This window comes from Ursus maritimus, unplaced genomic scaffold (assembly GCF_017311325.1).
Source record: "Ursus maritimus isolate PB19 unplaced genomic scaffold, ASM1731132v1 scaffold_20, whole genome shotgun sequence".
In the NCBI taxonomy this organism is placed as follows: Eukaryota; Metazoa; Chordata; class Mammalia; order Carnivora; family Ursidae; genus Ursus; species Ursus maritimus.
In genome coordinates this window covers 57,192,675-57,209,999 of record NW_024424453.1, presented here as the reverse complement: position 1 = coordinate 57,209,999, position 17,325 = coordinate 57,192,675, and the positions used below count along the sequence as shown (strand labels likewise).

The 17,325-nt window shown below is 41.4% G+C and overlaps 1 protein-coding gene across 2 annotated transcripts in view; it reads left to right on the top strand.

Annotated features, from left to right (window-relative positions):
- Positions 1-276: 276 nt before the first annotated feature.
- ZNF445 (zinc finger protein 445) overlaps positions 277-17,325 on the top strand; it is a 29,262-nt gene continuing 12,213 nt past the window's right edge. The window contains exon 1 of one of the 2 annotated variants that reach the window (XM_040637038.1): positions 277-412. The gene's annotated coding sequence lies outside the window, so the exon portion shown is untranslated. The remainder of the gene's footprint in view (positions 413-17,325) is intronic. The other variant, XM_040637039.1, reaches the window with a different exon arrangement.

Below are 17,325 nucleotides of genomic sequence, written 5' to 3'. Positions count from 1 at the left end.
ATCCCATCCTTCCCTGGGGGGAGGGGGTGCGCGCGGGGAAGGGGGGGAGCACTGGAGGGCAGCAGGGCACACACCTTGGAAAGGATGTGGTCAAATTTGGGAAGGCCCATAGAGCTCTGGACCCTGACAGGGCATTGGCCAGTGGAGGGCAGGCGGTGGGGCGGAGGGCGCGGGGCGGGGGCGGGGGGGTTGTGGGGGACCAGCCAGGCACGCGCTCACAAGCCCGCTAGCACGGCACTGGCGCCAAGGAGAAGCCGAGACGCTGGCCCTCCCAGCTTCCTAGAGAGGCCGCCGAGGCCCGGGGCGGCGGCGCGCGTGCGTGACGCGGGCCAACGGAGAGACCGGCGCGGGGCGGAGGGCCCTGGGCAGATGGTGTGGCCGGAGGAATGACTGCCGTGGGCTTAGAGAGTCGGTGAGGGGCCCGGCGGGGCGCGGGGGCGTCGGGGGCCGCTGGCCAGCGCAGGGTTCGGGAGGGCGACGGGGGCGTTCGGCCCCTCCCGGGCTGAGAGTAAGGGGGCAGGGCGCCGGCTGAGGCCGGGCCCGGAGGCTGCGCCCTGGGCGGGTGGTCTAGCCGGGGATCCGGTGCCGGCCTCCGTGAGGCGCGTACCTGGAAGTGCTTTGCAGCCCGGGGCAGAGAGGTGGGAGTGACGGCTTTTGCGCTTTATCCTTTCTCCCAACTATGCAAACAAAGCGTACTTGTTACGGACAATTAGATGACCCGGATGAGTGCCAGAAAAGCAAGAGTGACCGCAATCCACAAATAGTGTCGTCTGGATGCTTCCTGACACTTTAAAATTCGTTCATAATTGTGCACTCATACACACACACGCACACACACACACACACACACACACACTTACCTGGCAGGGGAGATACCATGATCTCGAACGAAATGGGATCATACCATCATTGCTTTAAAAAACTTCTTTTGGTATTATCGTGATACAGAAATACTGCGCTAAGATATACAAAATAGGTACCGTAGGACACAATAAAATTTGCCATTTTAACCATTTTAAAGTGTGGCATCATTCAGTGGCATTAAGTATGTTCATACTCTTGCTTCTTGAAAATTACAGTACTTTGAACCGGTGGAATGCATTTGTTCACATGGTGGTCAAAATTGGTGCCAGCATTATGGCATTACTAAGACATATTTCTGAGAGTATAATGAAAAAAAAATTTTCGTTAGCAGTTTATTTTCCATAGTACACATTACATAAAGCTGTAAATGCTCAGCAAGTGACGTTTGTGCAGAAAAATAGCAAAGTCTTGTTTATTAGGACGATTGTCTCTTTTCAAAATGAAAGCGAGGTATATAAAAAAGGTAGTTTTTATTTTTGTAATATATCTTTTACAGATTTTATTTTAATAAAGGAGTTTTTAAACAGAAGGTACAGCTCTAATTTAAAACCACTGTACTAGGCCTCGGAAATCAGAGAATGGTCTTCTAGGTTAAAAGTGGTGGCCAGGAAAGAACAGCATCCTGTTTCAAACTGTAGTTCAAGAGTGAAAACTCATTATTAGTATTAGGTACGTTATTTGCAGGGAAATGTCAGCGAGTGGTTTTAGTTGTAATTTGTTGAAGGAATTTCAGAGGACTTACATCTGTTTACACATGTATGTATCTGTGTGTATTGAGGCTCTGATCAGTGAAGGTGCTCTTACATGTCGTGTTAATGCTGGAGAAAGGCAGACAAATTTTGGTTGAAAACTGTAATCCTTCCTATAGGTCCAAACGATGGGGATGTTTTGAAGATAAACCTCAATACATACATACAAAGGAAACTGACAAGAGCATCAAAAATACTAACTATGCCACTTTAAGTTTCTGTGGCTCCTAGTGTCCAGGAAGTCTTAGTGCATAAGCATTCTGTGATATTGGTGAGTTGCTCTGGAGTAAATACACATAATGCATAGTGACCGTAACTTACCTTATTTGGCAGTCTTCAGGATTTTTGTATCAGAAACACTGTGAAAGAGCTCCCGCGGGTGAATTACGATGTGCTGTACAAGATTGAATTTTTGAGCTTAAGCATTTCCTTCCCTGATCTTAAAGCTTTTAACCTCCTTCCTTGTTTTATTATACTGATTTATTATATCGCTCTGGACACTGTCTAACGTACCTGTGTTTTCTTCACTTCATTGTTTGTCTTCCTATGAGCTCTGCAAGGCAGTGTTTTTGTTTTGTTTTTTGTTTTTTGGGTTTTTTTTTTTTGTTTTTTTTTTGGTCTCATTCACTACAGAGACCTTAGTGCCTGGGGCATAGTAGGTGCTCAATAGGTATTGTTAAGTTAATGAAAGAATGACTAAATTGGAGATAAGAATGACAGTATTTGGTATCTTTTTCGATTGCCAAGTTAATTTTTAAGCTAAAAAAAAATCAGAAAGAAAGCCTTAACATGCTTCCTCGATTCAAAAAATCTTTTTCTTTTGAGTAATTGTGGACTTACAGGGGTTGCAGAAATTGTACACAGTTCCCTTATAGTCTTTACTCAGTTTTCCTAAAGTTAACATCTTGCATAACCATAGTACCGTCATCAAACTTAAGAAATCTATAGTGGCACGGTACTGTTAATTAAACTGCTGACTTTAATTTAGAGTTCATCATTTTCTCACTAGTGACCTTTTCCTGTTCCGGGATCCAATCCAGAATGCCTCGTTCCATTTAGTTGTCATGTCTCCTTGTTTTCCTTTAGTATGTGACAGTCTCTCCATCTTTCCTTGTTTTTCGTGACCTCGATGCTTTCGAAGTATGGTGTGCTGGTATGTTAGAAAACCTCTCACTTTGGTTTTGTCAGACGTTTTCTCCTGCTTCGAGTGAGGATGGTGTCGATATGTCTTATTACTGTTGATATTAATTTTGATCTAGTGGTGTCTGCCACGTGTCACCACTGTAAAGATACTGTCTTTCCCTTTGTAACTAGTGATTATTTGGGGGAAGATACTTTGAGACCTTGTGTAACAATATCCTGTTCTTCCTTACTTTCACTCACTAATTAGCCTTCCTGGTGGCTCTTATTAGTGTAGTGGTCTAATGGTGACTTTCATTTCTGTTATTCCCTCTGCAGTTATTAATTGGAATACTTTCTGAGGAAGAGTCATGCCTTGTTTTCCTTTGTTTTATTTATTCAGTTAGTTATATCAGGGTGTGATGTTGGGTATGTATTCTTTGAGCTGTGATGCAGTGCTGATATTACTTATTTTGTTGCTTAAATTATTCTGGCCTTGGCCGTTGGGAGCTCTTTGCAGTTGGCTCCTGTTTCCCCTTGAAGTGCCCACATCCTTTTTGGTGTCTTTCCCTGACTTTCCGGCACCACAGAAGACTCACGTTGTTGTATCTTCCCTTTCCCAGCCCTGGAGACCACCACTTCTCCAAGGAGCCCTAGTTCCGTTTATTGGAGAATGGTATGGAGAAACCAAGTTTTGGGCGCTAGGTTTGAGCTCATTTCTTAATTGATATATTTGTTTAAGTATAATGTAACATTCCAATTATGTACTGGAAGCAGTCTTTCCTGTTTCCTTACCAGTGTATAAAATAAGGCATATGTACCCTTACACTGGGAGGGAAAAGCACAAGAGTAAGAGACTGCTTAATGAGGATTTTAAAAGAAAACAAAATCACATTGTGTATGAGTTGAAGAGACAAAATGATGAAGGAAGGGAAGGAGCGCGGGAAGGAATGTCCCTGAAAAATGCCCAGATAATTGCCTGGGATGACTGAACTTTTTCTTCTGTTCTCAAAAACTAGTTGGGACATGGAGAAACCCTGAGGCATTAGGATACCTGAATTTAACCATACAGGTTCAGCTCACTGGCCCCCATGTGCTCTGGGTCTTTCATCCCGAGTCCAAAAGGCCCTGGAGGTCTTCTCTGTGTGCGTGGTTGCAGAAGCTGGACTAACCCTTTCTTCGGGTGAAGGCCTGGAATCCTTTGCCAGATTCCTGGCTTTCGCCCTCAGTTTCCTGTCAGTCTTCTCATCACCTCTGTCCGGATGCTTCACTGACCTCTTCAGACATTTCTGTAACAGCTGCTTCAGAACAGGTCCGCTTGGAGGCTTATTTTTGGTGCTAATTGCACTGTGGGTCTCCATTTCCTGAGAGAGGTCTTGCCGATTATATTTTCTGGTGGATGCGTTTCTTCTAAATATTTGTCTCTGGCCTCAAGTTCATTCTCTTTAGCCTCACTGCCAGGTTTCTGGGCACCTGAGCAGCTTTCTAGTTCTTTCATACTTTAGTTTCTTTCTCTTCTCCAGTCTGTTCTGCAAGTTTGTTGGGGAAAGTCCCTGTCCCTCTTTCTCTTGACTTTGGGCTTCCTTCTGAGCAGTTGTTTCTGCTACCTGTTTGTGCTGCTGGGGCTCAGCAAGGCTGGAGCCTGCCCCACTTGCTCCTGAAGCACCCTTTCCTGTCAGCCACCTTTTGTTGTTGCTGGTGTTCAAGTCTGTCTGTGGGCCTTCAGCCACTTAACTTTATCATTTCCGTCCTTTTCCTTTGCTTTTGTTTTCTCAAGTACTTATTCTTTTTTTCTCCCCTAGTTTTCACAGCAAGGCTTCATTTCTCTGCGAACTTCAGCAGACTCCTCAGCGTGCATGATCCTTTCCTTTACTTGACTCTCATGCCCTGAGAGCAAGAGTGTCATTTCTGTTAGCTGGATGGCAGCGTGCTTTCCGGTGTGAGCCTCTTTCCGTCTGTGTTTAGTCATTATTTTTTTGTCTGTCCTGATAGCATTGGCCGCGTCTGGAAGATGTCGAATAGGTATTGGTTTATAACAAAGAGCGGATGGCTTCTGGGTGAAGGTAGTGGTTTCTTTAAGTGTACTTAGTGATGGTGGGAGATGGAGGGTGGTTTCAGGGGAGGATGAGCATCATTTATGAGCATCATCAGAGGATGAAATAAAAATGGCGCACCCTGATCTCCATCCGGAGGTCTCAAAGATCAGGACCCCTACGTTCAGTGCGCTTTCGGGGAAAAGCAGTCAGTCATTTTTATCTCCCCAGTTTCAGCCTCACTCTGATCACCCAGCCTGTGATCAAGCCTTTTTTATCTCAGACATACTGCCGTGTTTTCAGTTTCGAAGCCCTATAGCTTCCTGCTTTGCACACCCTTACTGCTCCTCCCGGGGAAAGAGGGAGAGTCTTGCTGGGTTCTGCTGCGTGCAGGGTCCCTGCTCCAGCATCAGTCGCCCGCTGATGCGTGCACCCATACCGCACCTTCCCTGGGAAGTGGGAAGGTCTAGCCCTTGTTCTGCCGCTTGATGGGCCTCTGTTCAGAAAGCAGTCCACGGAGCTGCCCACTTCATGGTTTATGGCAAACCCAGCTGAGAGTCCATTCCTGGGTTCACTGATTGCAGCTGGCTTCCCCACTCTTTGGGAGCTCTGCTGTATTCAGGCACCTCCATTCACTCTGTACTCTGGGGATCTTGGGACCACACTGTCCCACCCAGGATTCTGCCCGGTTTCACCATCTGAGCGCATTTCAGGCAGGGACTTCCCTTACTGGAGCAGACTTCTAAAAGTTCAGATTTTGCCCTCCTCTGCTACATCACTTTCTGTTAGCTGGCTTATGGAGGCTTTCTTCTCCTGAGGTTTATCTTCCAGTAAATTACCTCAGATTCACTTCTCCGCCCCTCCTACCTTGCAAAAAGTGTCACTTTTCTATTTGTAGAGTTGCAGCTATTCTTTTCTTCGAGCCCAGGTTGAATTCACAGGTGTTGAGAATGATTTGATAGCTATCTAGCTGAATTCATGGGTCCAGATGAAACTAGGGTCCCCTACTCCTCCACTGTTTTCCTCCCCTCCTCTACATGCACTCTAAGAAAAGAGACGTAGTACACAGATGTTACATTAAAAAATCAAATCACATACACACACAAATCAAAACTACAAATTAAGTCTCCTTTAACTACTGTTCTCAAATTCTCCACTCCTACATTCAGTAAGAAGTTTTTATGAATCCTTCCAAGCCATTTTAAATTCCTTTGAGTACTTATATGTACATCACATATATGTACACTTATATACACATATATATGATTTTAGGTTTTTTTCTACAATTATATCTAGGAATTTTTTTTTATCTTAACATATGTTTTTGTTATTGATGGGAACTGTGGTCAAGAGCACCTTCTCCTCTCTTGCATAACAGCTTAAGTGTGGCCTTGAGCTGGGAGCATTTCCTTGCAAAAAGATAAAGAGCCCTCTGGGCTTATTGCCTTGTGAGGGACTATCTTTCTCTGTTGGTTGCTCAGTGTATACCACTTTGTTCTGCCTTATGCCTGTGACTCCTAGGCCCACCCCTCCTTTCTGTATTTCATCCCCACGGGCAAGGGGCTGAGGGTCATACTGCAGCATGAAGTGTAGTGCTCGTCTCCACACCATCTATCTGTCACATTGCCTGTGAAGTGGATCTGCTCTTCATGGGGGACCCAGTGGATTACAAGAGGTTGAATCTTGTGCACTCTCTTTTCCCTTGCTGTAAGTAAATATTGTACTGCTTAATTAAGCCTAGTATATATGTTGTCGGTTCTCAGCAACTTAGAATCATGCTCTGGTCTCTTCTGTGAGTAGCGTTCACCTGCTTTTTAACCTTGACTGCACAGCCTGAGCACCCACCCACCAAACAGTGAAACAATAAAGTTAATGCTTAAGGGTCTAGTATAGTCTTTTGAACTGTTGTGCTAGGTATTTCATCCTAGAAAGTGCTACACTTTCGTTTAGCTCTATTGATGAACAAGTCATTTATTTCCAATATTGGTTATAAAACAGTACTCTAGTGAGCACCTGTGTAAATGTCTATATACCTCTGAAAGTGTTTTTCCAGGGAGATTCCTGGAAGTGAAATTCCCGGAGCCTAAGTAATGGGACTTTTTACTTTTGCTACAGACTTCCCAACTACCTTTTCTGGTGCTGTATAAATTTAAATTTCTGTCACTGGTACGTGTTTTTGTTCTTTTTTCTGGTCAAGAGATTTTCAAATACTATAGTATATCACTTTTCCTGTTGTGTTTTTTAGAAATCCTTGCTTGCGCCAAGGTTCTGACTCTGGGAATTCATTTTGTGTGTAATCTTACTTTTATTTTTATTTGCCTAGCCAGTTATCCTAATGCAAGTCATTGAATTATCTGTCCTTCCCACTGTCGTGTAATGCTACCTCTGTATAATGCTTCCTGTCTCACATCGATCTGTATGCCAGATCTGTGTATGTGTTTAAGTCTTGGTCTGGATTCTGTACTGTTCCTTTTATCTGCAATTTGTATATTCCTTCAATAGTACTCACTTTTTTATAGTACTCACTATTTTCATCATAAGCTGTATTTGTGGTAGAACAAATCTTTCCACCTTTAAAAAGTTGTCTTCACTATTGTTGGCCTTTACTAATTTGTGTGAATTGTAGAATATGTTTATCAACTATGAAAAAAGGCTATATTGGGTTTTGTGATTTTATAGACTTTTTATGTTAATTTAAGAAGAATTGACATCTTGGAAGTAATTATTTCCTATACTTAAGGCTTTTCAGGTCTGTTTCATCTTTTGTCAGTTTAACTATTTCTCCATTAAGGTTGTGTACATTTTTTATGAGCTTTATTTCCGGGTATTTTGTGTTTTTGTTCTTGTTGTTGCTGTTGTGTTCTGTTTCTAAGTGGTTGTTGCTGGTATATTAGAGAAGTACTGTTATATATTGATTGATACTCAGCTTCCTCAATTACCTCTCATATTAGTTCTAATGGTTTTTCAGTTGATTCTCTTGGATTTTTTTAGATGGATGTTTATCATTCATAAGTAATATTAGCTTTTTAAGACTTTTTAAAAAAATTTTAAGTAATCTCTACACCCAACATGGGGCTCAAACTTACAACCCCGAGGTCAAGTGTCACGTGTTTTACCAACAGAGCCAGCCAGGCACCCTGGATCTTTGATCCTCCTTTTCTAACAGTTCTCTGCATATTCTTTTTTTCTTCCTTCCTTCCTTCCTTCCTTCCTTCCTTCCTTTCTTTATTTTTCTTTCTTCCTTTCTTTTGTCTTAATTGCACTGGCTAGTATTATACTGTATGATTGTTCCTGATTTTAATTGCAAGGCTATTAATATCTTTACCACTTGATGTCATATTTGCTGTAAATATCTCTTGGTTTTTCTCCATCTCAGGTGGGGGAGTTTCTCTTTATTCCTGGCTTATGAAGACTGTGTACCAAAAAGGAGATAAAGCTATAATAGACTTTTTTTTTTTTTAACTTTAAGAGGATACCAATATATGAAGAGCTGTATAATACTAAATTTGAAATTTTTGATGAACATTCAGGTTATTTTTTCCTTTTGACCGTTGTGAATAATGTTTCTATGAACATTTATGTACAAGTTTTTTTGTGGACTTGTCTTTTCATTTATCTTGGAGGTGTGTGTGTGTGTTTATGTGTATATATGTATGTATGTATTTGTATCTCCGTGTATATATGCAGTTCCAAGTAGTAAAGCATGTTTAACTTACTGAAGAATTGCCAGGCTGTTTTCCAGTGTGGCAGCACGTGAGTGTTCTATTATCTCCCCAGTCTTATCAACACATGTTATTTTCAGACATTTGACTCTGACCATCTTAGTGGGTGTGAAGTGTGGTGTTAATCTGCTTTTTCCTGCTGACTGATGTTGAGTATCCTGTGTGTGTTTCAGCCATATTTGTATTTTCTTTGGACAAATATCTATTCAGATGCTTTGTCCAATTTTAACTGTATTTCTCTTTTTATTATTGAATTGTAAGAGTTCTTTATGTATTCTAGATACAAGTCCCTTATAAGATATGTGATTTTCAAATGTATTTTCCTGGTCTGTGGCTTGTCTTTTCACTTTCCTCATATGCCCTTTGAAGCACAATAGATTTAAATTTTGATGAAGTGCAATTTTTCTATTTTTAATTTTATTTGCATGTGCTTTTGATATGTATTTGGTAGAATGCATTACACAATCCAGTGTCACGAAGTATTATACTTATGTATTCTAATGACAGTTTTATAGTTTTAGCTGGTACCTTTAGGTCTGCAGTTAATTAATTAATTTACTTAAAATCAATTTAATTAACATGTAGGGTATTGTTATTTCAGAGGTAGAATTTAGTGATTCACCAGTTGCATATAACACCCAGTGCTCATTACAAGCCTTCCTTAACTCCCATCACCCATTTACACCATCCCCCACCAACCTCCCATCCAGCAACCCTCACTTTGTTTCCTATAGTTAGAGTCTTTTATGATTTGCCTGCCTCTGTGATTTCATCTTATTTTATTTTTCCATCCCTTCCCCTATATTCAGCTATTTTGTTTCTAAAATTCCACATGAGTGAAATCATATGGTATTTGTTTTTCTCGAACTGACTTATTTCGCTTAGCATAATACCTTCTAGTTCCATACGCGTTGTTGTAGATGGCAACATTTCATTCTTTTTATTCGTAATAATATCTTTTTATTATATTATGTTAGTCGCCATACAGTACATCCCTGGTTTTTGATGTAAACTTCCATGATTCATTACTTGCGTGTAACACCCAGTGCACCATCCAATACATGCCCTCCTTACTACCCATCACCAGTCTATCCCAATCCCCCACCCCCCTCCCCTCTAAAGCCCTCAGTTTGTTTCCCAGAGTCCATAGTCTCTCATGCTTCATTCCCCCCTCTGTTTAACACCCCTTTCTTCTTCCCTTTCTTCTCTTACCGATCTTCCTACTTCTTATGTTCCATAAATGAGTGAAACCATATGATAGTTGTCTTTCTCTGCTTGACTTATTTCGCTTAGCATTGTCTCCTCCAGTGCCATCCATGTTGCAGCATTGTTGAGAAATCGTTCTTTTTGATAGCTGAGTACTATTCCCTTGTATATATGGACCCCATCTTCTTAATCCAGTCATCTGCTGAAGGACATCTCGGCTCCTTCCACAATTTAGCTATTGTGGACAATGCTGCTATGAACATTGGGGTGCATATGGCCCTTCTCTTCACTATGTCTGTATCTTTGGGGTAAATACCCAGTAGCGCAATTGCTGGATCATAGGGTAGCTCAGTTTTTAACTTTTTAAGGGACCTCCACACTGTTTTCCAGAGTGGCTGTACCAACATGCATTCCCACCAACATTGTAGGAGGGATCCCCTTTCTCCACATCCTCTCCAACATTTGTTGTTTCATGCCTTGTCCAATATTGCCATTCTAACTGACATAAGGTGGTATCTCAGCATGGTTTTGATTTGAATTTCCGTGATGGCTAAGGATTGTGAACATTTTTCATGTGTCTGGTAGCCATTTGTATGTCTTCATTGGAAAAGTGTCTGTTCATATCTTGTGCCCATTTTTTAATTTGATTATTTGTTTCTTGTGTATTGAGTTTGAGAAATTCTTTGTATATCTTGGATACCAGATATCTTGGATACCAGATACAGATTCATCTGTAGTGTCATTTGCAAATATCTTCTCCCATTCTGTGGGAGCCTCTTTGTTTTTTTGACTGTTTCCTTGGGTGTGCAGAAGCTTTTTAACTTGATGAAGTCCCACAGGTTCATTTTTTCCTTTGTTTCTCTTGCCTTCGGAGATGTGTCATGAAAAAAGTTGCTATGGCCAATGTCAAAGGGGTTGCTGCCTATATCTCCTCTAGGATTTTGATGGATTCCTGTCTCACATCGAGATCTTTCATTCATTTGGAATTTATCTTTGTGTATGGTGTGAGAGAGTGTCAAGTTTCATTCTTTTGCATGTAGCTGTCCAATTTTCCCAGCACCATTTATTGAAGAGACTATCTTTTTTCCAGTGGATGTTTTTTCCTACTTTATCAAAGATTAGTTGCCCAAAGAGCCAAGGGTCCATTTCTGGGTTCTCTATTCTGTTCCATTGGTCTATGTGTCTGTTTTTGTGCCAGTACCATGCTGTCTTTGTGATCACAGCTTTGTAGTACCGCTTGAAATCCGGCATTGTGATGCCCCCAGTTTGGTTTTTCCTTTTCAACAATTCCTTGGTGATTCGGGGCCTTTTCTGGTGCCACACAAATTTAAGGGCTGTTTGTTCCAGTTATTTGAAAAATGTCATTGGTATTTTGATCGGGATGGCACTGAAAGTGTAGATTGCTCTGGGTAGCATGGACATTTTAACTATGTTAATTCTTCCAATCCGTGAGCATGGAATATTTTTCCATCTTTTTGTGTCGTCTTCAATGTCTTTCAAGAGTGATTTGTAGTTTCTAGAATATAGGTCCTTTACGTCTCTGGTTAAGTTAATTCCGAGATAACGTATGATTTTTGGTGCTATTGTAAATGGGATGGGTTGTGTAATTTCTCTGTCTTCAGTCTCATTGTTCGTGTATAGAAATGCAACTGATTTCTGAGCATTGATTTTGTATCCCGCCACATTACTGAATTGCTCTATAACTTCTAATAGTTTGTGGGTGGATTCTTTTGGGTTTTCCATATAGAGTATCATGTCATCTGCAAAGAGAGACAGTTTGACTTCTTCTTTGCCGATTTGGATACCTTTGATCCCTTTTTGTTGTCTGATTGCTGTTGCAAGGACTTCTAGTACTATGTTGAATAATAATGGCGAGAGTGGGTATCCTTGTCGTGTTCCTGATCTTAAGGGAAAGGCTTCCAGCTTTTCCCCATTGAGAATGATATTTGCTGTAGGCTTTTCATAGATGGTTTTTACAAAATCGAGGAATATACCCTCTATCCCTACACTCTGAAGGGTTTTCATCAGGATAGGATGCTGTATTTTGTCAAATGCTTTTGCTGCAGCAATTGAGAGGATCATATGGTTCTTGACTCTTTTCTTGTTGATCTGATCTATCACACTGATAGATTTGCGAATGTTGAACCACCCTTGCATCCCAGGGTTGAATCCCACTTGGTCAAGATGGATAATCCTTTTAATGTAATGTTGGATCCTATTAGCTACGATCTTGTTGAGAATTTTGGCGTCTATCTTCAGGAGGGATATCGGTCTGTAATTCTCCTTTTTGATGGGGTCTTTGCCTGGTTTGGGGATCAAGGTAATACTGGCCTCATAGAATGAGTTTGGTAGTTTTCCTTCTGTTTGTATTTTTTGAAACAGCTTCAGGAGAATAGGTATTATTTCTTCTTTGAATGTTTGGTAAAATTCCCTGGGGAATCCATCAGGCCCTGGAGTCTTGTTTTTTGGAAGGTTTTTAATCACTGCTTCAATCGATTCATGATTAATTGGTCTGTTTAAAAAATCAATTTCTTCCTGTTTCGGTCTTGGTAGTTTATAGGTTTCCAGGAAGGCATCCATTTCTTCCACGTTGTTTAATTTATTGGCATAAAGCTGTTCATAAAAGTTTCTAATAATCCTTCCTAATTCATTGGTATTGGTTGTGACCTCTCTCTTTTCATTCATAATTTTATTAATTTGGGTCCTTTCTCTATTCTTTTGGATAAGTCCTGCCAGTGGCTTATCCATCTTATTTATTCTTTCAAAGAACTGGCTTCTAGTTCTGTTCATCTGCTCTACTGTGCTCCTGGTTTCTAATTCATTGATCTCTGCTCTAATCTTAATCAATTGTGTTCTCGTGCGTGGGTGAGGCCTGTTCTTCTGTTCCATCTCCAGCTTCTTGAGGTGAGAATATAAAAACTGCATTTTAGATTTTTCTATTCTTTTGAGTGAGGCTTGGATGGCTATGTATTTTCCCCTTAGGACTGCCTTTGCAGTGTCCCATAGGTTTTGGACTGTTGTGTTTCATTCTTCTTGGCCGTCATAAATTGTTTAAATTGATTTCTGATTTCTTGTTCTATGTAATCATTCTTGGGCAGGATGGTTTTTAGTTTCCAAGTGTTTGAGTTTCTTCCAAAGGTTTCCTTGTGGTTGAGTTCCAATTTCAAAGCATTGTGGTCTGAGAATATGCAGGGAATAATTTTAGTCTTTCGATATCGTTTGAGGCCTGTTTTCTGACCCAGGATATGATGTATTCTGGAGAACGTTCCATGTGCATTCGAAAAGAATGAGTATTCTATTGTTCTGGGGTGTAGTGTTCTGTATGTATCTGTGAGGTCCAACTCATGTAGTATAGCATTCAAAGCTCTTGTTTCTTTGTTGATTTCCTGCTTAGGTGATCTGTCTATTGCTGATAGTGGAGTGTTGAGGTCCCCTACTATTAACGTATTTTTATCTATATGTCTCTTTACTCTGGTTAAGAGTTGGCTTGTGTTTCTAGCTGCTCCCCTGTTGGGGGCGTAGATATTTATAATTGTAATATCCACTTGTTGGATACATCCTTTCAGAATAATATAGTGTCATTCTGTATCTCTAACTATGGTCTTTAGTTTAAAATCTAATCTGTCTGATATGAGAATTGCTACCCCAGCTTTCTTTTGAGGTCCATTGGCTTGAGAAATTGTTTTCCATCCCTTCACTTTCAGTTTGGATGTATCTTTAGGTTCAAGATGAGTCTCTTATAGACAGCAAATGGATGGGTCATGTCTTTTTATCCAATCTGCAACCCTGTGGCGTTTATGGGACCATTTAGGCCATTCACATTGAGAGTGATTATTGAGAGATATGATTTTAATGATGTCATGTTGCCTGTAAAGTCTTTTGTTTCTATAGATTGTAACTTTCTGTTTTGTATCACTCTTTGGGCCTTTTTACTTTTATAGAACCCCCCTTAATAATCTCCTGTAGGGCTGGTTTCGTGCTTCACTATTGGTCAGAGTCTGGCTATTCTGGAAGGTCTTTATCTCTCCATCAATTCTGAATGACAGCCTTGCTGGATAAAGGATTCTTGGCTGCATGTTTTTTTCCTGAAAGAGTTTTAAAAATGCCCCCCCTCCACCCTTTCTCTCCTTCCAGGTCTGTGTAGACAGGTCTGACGTAATTCTGATGCCTTTGCCTTGGTACGTGAGAAATTTCTTTGCCCTGGCCGCTTTCAATACTGTATCCTTGGATCTAATATTTGCGAAATGCACTATGACGTGACGTGGTGTAGGTTTGTCGTGGTTGAGCTTGGGAGGGGTCCTCTCTGCCTCTTGGACACGAATGCTTGTTTCCTTTGCCAGATTAGGGAAGTTTTCAGCTACAATTTGTTCAAATATCTCTTCTAGACCTCTGTTTTTCTCCACCCCCTCGGGAATGCCGATGATTCTGACACTGGAACGTTTCATTGAGTCAGTAATCTCCCGTAACCTACATTCTTGAGATTGGGTTTTTTTTAGCCAAGTTTCTGTTTTCGCTTTCTCTTCTACCATCCCATCCTCCAACTCACTAATTCATTCTTCTGCCTCATTTACCCTGGCCGTCAGAGCATCTAGTTTTGCTGCATTTGATATATAGCACTTTTAATTTCTGCCAGATTCGCTCTCATTTCCGTCCTTAGGGATTCTATATTCTGTTACTATTTTCGTTAATATTTTTTTCAAGTCTACACATCATCTTGACCATTGTTACTCTGAATTCCATTTCTGATAATTTGGTTATATCCATATCCATGCGTTCTGTGGCAGAGGCCACAGACTCATTATCTTTTCTTTGCTGGGGGGATTTCTCCTCTCGTCATTCTGATGAGAAGAGGTTGCGGGGTTGTCCAGAGCCCAAATTATTGACCAGGACTCAGGCCGTGTGCACTTGTTTTATAGGGACCTTAGGGATGTGGGCTTCTTGATTTTTCAGCGTGCCTTCTGGGGGAGGATCCTGCCACGCCGATACGCAGGCAACCCTTTTGGGTAGTGTCTCCGTGTCCCCTGCGAGGGGGAATGGGGATGGGCACACTGTGATCGGGTATTTCCAGGTTCTTGTTCTCTGGCGTCTTTCCCTGGTGGTTTTCTGTGCCTCTTCTGAGTGTCAGAGCAGCAGTGGCTGAATTCCAGCCTCTGTCTCAGAACAGAGGGTTTGCAGACTGTTCTCCTCTGGTGTTCTTGCCACTTTAACTCTGTTTCTGTTGGTGCTGCTAAACCCTGCAGAGTCCCGGGATGTGCGCCCCACAGCCGGCGTCCCAGCCCTCTCTTCCAGGGCCGGCACATCTGTCCTTTGTGTTTCTAACACCGCCAACCACCCCCGGGCGCTCCGGAGCTCCGTTTCAGTGTGGTTCGTGCGCACTCCAGAGTTCCGGTATTCAGACTGCTTGCTCTTGATCCCAGGCTCAGGGTCTCAGTCTGCTCTCTTGCGAGTCAGCATTCTCCCCAGTGCAGGTGGCTACCGCTTCCCAGTGCCCGAGTGCAGAGGCTCCCTCCCCCTTTCGTTTATCTTCCGATATCTGTGCGCGGATTCACGGCTCCCCGCCTCGTACCTCAATACTCAGAGCTGGAGATGTTCGTTTGTAGAGATCCAGATGTATCTTCCTGTTTCTCAGGCTGATTCTGTGGATGTTCAGGATGGTCTGATACCTATCCAGCTCGACTCGGGACCAGCTGAAGAAGGGGACCCCTACTCCTCCGCCATCTAAACTCCACTTCTGTATTTTAGCCCTTCTGATAGTTATATAGAGATTACGTTATTGTGGTTTAATTCGAATTTCCCTCATGGCTAATCATGTTAAACATTTTTTCTTGTCCTTATTTTTATGTCCTTGTTGGTGAAATGTATCTTTATTTTTTTGCCCATTTTCTTATGGGATTATTTGCCCTTCTCACGTTGAGTTTTGAGAATTCTTTATGTAGTCAGATAATAGTCTTTTGTCAGATATGTACCTTATAAATATTATTTTCCAGTCTGTAGCTTGTCTCTCATGCTTTCAACAAAGGTCTTCCTAGAGCAAAGTTTTACATTTTGATGAGGTCTAGTTTATCAGTTTTCCCTTTTATGTATCACACTTTTGGTGTCAATTCTAATAGCTTTGCCTAGCCTTAGATCATAAAGATCTTCTCCCATGCTTTTTTCTAAAAGTTGTATGGTTTTATGTTTTATATTTATGTCCGGGATTCATTTTGAATTGATTTTTGTTTAAGATGTGAGGTTTAAGTTGACTTTCATTAGTTTGCCTGCGAATATCCATTTCCTCCATCAGTATTTGTTGAGAAGACTGTCCTTCCTCCTTTGAATGGCTTTTTGCACCTTTATAAAAAACCAGTTGGGCACATCTGCAGGGTAGTTTCCTATGCAGTGGTGTGGCCTGCAGCATAAACTCTTTCCCTAGGTGTGAAAAAACAAACATTCACTGAGAGCCCAAAATGTGTCCACGTAGTTTTTTACTTAAACCCCATACCACCCCCATTTTATACAGTGAGGCCACAGAGATTTTAAGAGGTAAAGTAACGCCTCCATAGTCATACAGTTAATAAGTGGGGAGGTGGATTTGAACCTAGGTCAGTCTTAGTTCATGTTCTCTTCTCTGTACGCTAAGCTCTGATGTCTCCTGAAAGTGGCTTAAACCTTTGGATAGCCTCTATTATGATGAATTACAAAAGGAAATAAGGTGTTAGTAGAGGGCTGGATTAGTAGTGTCCAAACTATCATTCTTAACACATTGGTGGGGTCACAGTCATTTAAGGGATTCCTAATCAGCATTTGTTTTGTTTTGGATTGCTTATTTGAGATATTTTAAAATATTATATTACAATATTAGTAAAGTCACATTCGATATTACAAATTAGTTGGGCATATTTGTGTTGGTCTATTTCAGGTTTTTCTTTTCCACTGATTTATGTGTCTCTTCTTCCACCAGTACCACAGTTTCTTTTTTTTTTTTTTTAAAGATTTTATTTATTTATTCGACAGAGAGAGAGACAGCCAGCGAGAGAGGGAACACAAGCAGGGGGAGCGGGAGAGGAAGAAGCAGGCCCATAGCGGAAGAGCCGGATGTGGGGCTCGATCCCATAACGCCGGGATCACGCTCTGAGCCGGAAGGCAGACACTTAACTGCTCTGCCACCCAGGCACCCCTCACAGTTTCTTTTTTTAAAAAAGTTTTTATTTAAGTTCCAGTTTGTTAACATACAGTGTTATATTAGTTTCAGGTGTACAATATAGTGATTCAGCATTTGCACACATCACCCTGTGCTCATCACAGGTGCACTCCTTAATCCCCATCACCTATTTCACCCATCCCGCCACCCACATCCCCTTTGGTAACCATCAGTTCTCTATAGTTAAGAGTCTGTTTCTTGGTTTGGGCCCTCTCTCTCTTTCTCTCCCCCTGCCCTTTTGCTTATTTGTTTTGTTTCTTAGATTCCACATGTGAGTGAAATCATATGGTATTTGTCTTTCTCTGATTGACTTATTTCACTTAACATAATATTCTCTAGCCCCATCTGTGTTGTTGCAAATGGCAAGATTTCATTCATTTTGATGGCTGAGTAATATTGCATTGTGTATGTACGCCATATCTTCCTTATCTCTTCGTCAGTTGATGGACACT